This window comes from Pristis pectinata, chromosome 4 (assembly GCF_009764475.1).
Source record: "Pristis pectinata isolate sPriPec2 chromosome 4, sPriPec2.1.pri, whole genome shotgun sequence".
Taxonomy (NCBI): Eukaryota; Metazoa; Chordata; class Chondrichthyes; order Rhinopristiformes; family Pristidae; genus Pristis; species Pristis pectinata.
The window spans coordinates 31,303,090-31,308,564 of NC_067408.1; the positions used below are offsets into that span (position 1 = coordinate 31,303,090).

A 5,475-nucleotide genomic window follows, 5' to 3' on the forward strand; every position below is an offset into this window, starting at 1 on the left:
AGATTGTTTGTTGTGCACACAAGTAATTTGCTACATTAGTTAAGTTGATTATGGTAAACCCTAACAATAGAAATAGAAAAAGAACATGCTTGAGACACTTAGAAGGTCAGACTGGACAGAGTTAACTTTCAGGATCGAAGACCCTCCGTCAATATTAACTTCATTTATTTATTGATAGATACTGCCTGACTGCAAAGCGTTTCCATCATTTTCTGTCTTTTTTTAATTTCAGATTTCCAGCATGTGCATATTTTAAAAATTTCCTTCACAAATCAGCACCACTTAGTACAACAATGTACTGCAGTGTGGGAGATGTGAGCTGCAGACTGGTAGAAGCCAGTGGTGTAGATGTGAAGGGAAGTGGTGGCTCTGAGAGCCATTGGCATTCCATTGTCTCATGATTTGCAGCTGGCTTGTAGCAGGAGTCCATACAGCCTGCTCAGTTTCATGAGGCACTGTTGTTTATAAAGATTAAAGAAGCCAATTCACAGTCCACCCTGTATCTTGAATATGGTCATTCTAAATGCCCACAATGATGAAAGTAATGTGCAAAAACACAAACTGCTGGAGGAAGTCAGCGGGGCAAGCAGCATTTGTGGCGGCAAAGGGATGGTCAACATTTCGCGTCGAGACCCTACATCAGGACTGAGAGTGTAGAGGGGAGATAGCCAGTATAAAGAGGTGAGGGGTGGGGTGATGCAGGAGCTGGCAAGTGAGGTGGATCTAGGTGAAGAGGGGGTTTAATGGGCAGATAGAGTCAATTGGGGGGAGGGGGGGTGGAGATAGTAACAGAGGCTGGGAGGTAATAGTGGAACCAGATAAAATAGAGGCACTAGGCAAAAGGGGAATAGTGGGGGGAGGGGAGGGGATAGGGAACTGAGGGGGTGGAGTATGTGGGTGATAGGTGGACCAGATGGGGTAGGGGAAAGAAACTGGGAAACTGAGGGCTGAGGGCTGAGGGAGGTGTGGTTTGGACAGAAGGGTGAGTGTGAGAGGACCTGGGTGGAGTAGGAGAAGGCAGGAAGTGCGGGTTATCCCAAATTGGAGAATTCAGTATTCATGCTGTTGGGTTGTAGACTACCCTGTTGGAATATGAGGTGCTGTTTCTCTAATTTGTGTTTGGCTTCACCCTGGCAGAGGAGAAGGCCAAGGACAGACAGGTCTGGGTGGGAATGGGGAGGGAAGTTGAAATGGCCTGCAACTGGGAGCTCAGGATGGCCATTGTGGACAGAGTGCAGATGCTTGGCAAAACGGCCACCAAATTGAGAGCACTGAATGCAATAGACAAGGTTGGAGGAGGTGCACATGAATCTCTGCCTTAGCTGGAAGAGCTGTTTAGGTCCCCAGATGGTGGTGAGGGAGGAGGTGTGGGGATAAGCATTGCACCTCCTATGGTTGCAGGGGAAAATGCCTGTGGATGGAGAGGGATGAATGAACCAGGGAGTCACGGAGAGGGTGGTCCAAGGGGAAAGCAGAAAGCAGTGAGGAGAGGAAGATATGACTGGTGGCGGGATCCCATTGCAGCTGGCAGAAGTGACAAAAAAAATGATGTGCTGGATGTGGAAGTTGGTCGGGTGAAAGGTGAGGACCAAGGAAGATCTAACTTTGTTCTGTCTGGTTGGAGGTGGGGTGAAAACAGAAATGCTGGAAATGGAGGAGATGTGGGTGAAAGAAATGGTGCTGGTTATAAGGTAGCAAAAGTCTGATAAATAACAGACCTGTACATTGGAAACTCTACTGGAAAAATACTATCAATACAATGAAAGGCAGCTCATTTCCCCTTTATGTTCAAATTCAGTGCCTCTTTCAGTCCCCAATTGCTTTGACTTCTATTAGTGGGCTTGGCTATGTGGCAAAGATTTGGAACAAATACCACTTGAAAGTGCCTACAATGTCACTGTGCCTGATTTTTTTGCATTTATAATCAGCTGCCACCTGGACTTATTGCCCCACAATAACGATGGGAACAACCACATCAACAACAGGGTGGGAACAGCCCTAAGTAATTTCTATCATACGCTCCACCCCATCTGTGTCAGATAAGGCTAATTAGAATCCAGGGAAAAAGAGGCTTTCACAATTATTACTCACCTGTGTTGGTCTTTAGTTTGAATGAATGTAATTAGTGAAATTGGACAAATGTAATGTGAGTAACTTGATTGGTTTCTCATTCCATACAATCATCACAATCAACTCTCTTAACTGCAATTAAATCAGGAGCTGCACAGAAGCAAAACAGAACATTACTTAACCATTCAGCCAAAAGAGGTGCAGGGCAAATATGTAACTGCCCCTCCCAGTGAATTTTATTTGCAATTGCTTTAAGAACTTTGCACAGGAGACCAATACGATGCTAAATACGTGAGTTAATTTTTGCTTTATTTTGTTATCAATATATCAACTCTCAACTAGTCCCATGATTCTACTCAGCAGAATTACATTTAAATAGACCAAGATGTACAAATTTTATTTAAAATACTTGGTAGAATTTAGTATATTACATACATGACATTATCGCTGGAAATGTTAAGTAAATATTTTAGCGGTTTTGTGCAAACTTTAGTAGAATTTCCTGAGGAATAAACTAAATGGCTGCCGTGTTCCATAATGCTTTTACTACAGCAAATGCACAGTGGCATTCAGTAGTGTTGGAATGTGGATTCTCACACGTTTCCCCACAAGTGCAAAAGAGGCTGCCAACCAGTATCACCCCATTATACACCACTGAGTTTGATCAATTTCACCCCTTCTTTGCAATTAATCTAGTTGTTGCATTTGCACCCTCCATATTTGCACATAAAATGGGTGGAGTACAAATGCTAGATTGTGTGTATTGAAAAATCCAGACCTGACACCTAAACAAATCAAATGTGCTAGTTGGTATTCTGGAGGGAAATGCTGTTTTGCTGAGGTTGGGCCAATTGGAATTTCATTGCGATGGAGGCTGTATTTAATGTTATCCTAGTGCTTAATGTGGTTCAAGAAGATAAATGTGATGAAAACGAGTGTTGGAAAAGCAAAAGGCTGAAAAAAATGCTTAGATATATTATTTCATCACCTGTCATATCCATCAGTTGATGGACAATGCGAGGAGGACTGTTTCTGGAAAGATTTGATGCTTGTTTGTTTTACTGACAGGCCTCAGGCCTGAAACATTAATTCTATGTCTCTTTCCACAGATGCTGCCTGACCCAGAGTGTTCCAGTATTTCCTCTTTTTATTTCAGTTTTCCAGCATCTACAGGTTTTTGATTTTCATTTAATGCTTGTAGTGCTGCTTTTCAGGTTTAATAAAGCCTATGAACTGTTGTGTATACAGAATTCTATAGGGTCATTTTGAGATACTTGACCAAGGAAAATCCTTTTTTTTTATACCTTCATTCTAGTACAAAAGGCAACCACAATATTGGTTGGCAAAATGCAGTTGCTGGAAATCTGAACTGAAAAGAGAAAACACAGAAAGGATCATTGACCTGAAACATTAACTCTTGTTTAGCTCTCCTCGGATGCTGCCTGGCCTGTTGAGTTTCTTTAGCACTGTGCTTTTTATCAATTAAGTGGTGCTATTTCCTCTCTACAACCATACGTAAAAGATGACTGATGCTTTATCGTTTATTTACTTATTCATTCACAAGCTGCTGGCAATGCTATCCCTAATTCATTCTGAATTGAGGAAACAGTTAAGAGTCAATAACACTGCCAGATCTGGGGTTACATATGGGTCAGTCTGGCCAGCAATTTCTACCCTGAAACACATTAGTGAAACTGATGGGTTTTAACAACAACCCAGTAATTTCATGGTTACCCTTATTGGGATTGGGTCTTTTTAAAATTACGGATTCTGGCTGTTGCTCCAATAACTTAACTACTGCACTATCATACCCACTTAGGAAAACTCTTGTTTCCTGTTGACCAACAATGCAGCATGATATGTGTCCAAATCTGTTCCCTTCCCAACTTTCTTATAGTACATAAACAGTTATCTTTTGCTCAAACTACACAAATCAGAGAGAAATTCCTAGAGGGAAATACATTGCTAAGTTTCTCTTAAGTTCTCCAAAGTGTTGCAAAATATTTTTAGCTATTTGTATGAAAGGATAGAGGGTTTACACTCCCCTTGATAAGGATGGAAGGGGTCCCAGTGGCCTTACAACACACAAATGTTTAAGGTATTGCCATCTATTTGGTGGCATCTAACAAAGAACAGCCATGCCAAATCTCATTCCTATGCTTTCCTGATCTCTTCTGCTGGAAGGTCTCATTAACTCAGCACAATTACCTTTACAGTGGTGGTTTTCAGAATGCTGGATAGAAGAGCATCTTAAGGGTACCTAACCACACTGCTACTTAAGTTAGTTGTGTATGTTTCCTGCAGGTAGATAAATTGGGCGGTCCTGCTAAGTCACTTTTTTGCATTAGGATTGGTGGCCTCTCAGTTCTATTTTACTCATTGAACAGCCTGAAGACCGCCATAAACAGTTGATAGCAATGTGCCAGCCAATCCCAGAATGTCACTTACAAGCATTTTAAGCCAGCTTCAGAGCCATTTAGAATGGAAACAGACCACCAAGTTCATGTCAACCATTAAACACCTATTTATGTTAATCCTACACTGGCCCAATTTTATTTTCTCCCCGTTCCCATCGACCCCTACTCCGAGATTCTACTGCTCACCTTCACACACTAGGGGAAATCTACAATGACTAATTAACCTGTGAACTCACATGTCTTTGGGATGTGGGAGGAAACTGGAGCACCTGAAGGAAATCCAAATGGTCACATGGAGAATGTGCAAACTCCACACAGACAGCACCAGAGATCAGGATTAAACTAGGGCCTCTGGCTGTTTATTTCTGCAAAAAATATTATATGTTTGCTATCTTGAAGATGATGTCTGGAATTTTGTCTATCTTTCCAGATTCTCAACTCAGACACTGCCTGTCCTGGAGAGAAATTTCAGGAGGTAAAGCAGAATAAAATGCATTCTTAGAGTTTATCTGAAATGTATCACAAAAAAGCCCAAGCTCCTTCAACAAAACAGCTAAATTCCTTTAATGCCAGGCATAAGCTTACTTCATCACAGGTCACCTTCACTGTATCTCCTGTCCACATGACTACCCCAAGCCAGAGAGGTTGGTGCTGGATCCAACGAGTCATAATCAGCATACTGAGAATCAAAAGTCATCTCAGGCTTCCAAAATTTGAGGAAAATCATCCATCACCACTAGAACAGCTTGTACAAAGTGGCATTGTAGCTATTTTTCTCCTTCGGAAGCATTTACTCCTGTTTGCTGCTACTGGGATCTCACACTATCATCCTTATGTAAGAGCATAGACTATCTGTAAATTTCTTCTAAAAGATGCTTAAACAATAAACAGTGCTACCTGCAGAATTTCATATTATCTCTGTAGCCACACAAATATGTGCAAACCCATATCTGCATGTCTGTTATGGAGCGTAATTGTATTTTGAGAC

The 5,475-nt window shown here is 41.6% G+C and overlaps 1 non-coding gene across 1 annotated transcript; it reads left to right on the top strand.

Annotated features, from left to right (window-relative positions):
• The first annotated feature begins 4,081 nt into the window (after positions 1–4,081).
• Positions 4,082–4,207, top strand: LOC127570103 (U6atac minor spliceosomal RNA). The gene has a single exon (XR_007956305.1). It is a non-coding gene; the product is annotated as a U6atac minor spliceosomal RNA (small nuclear RNA).
• The last annotated feature ends 1,268 nt before the right edge of the window (positions 4,208–5,475 follow it).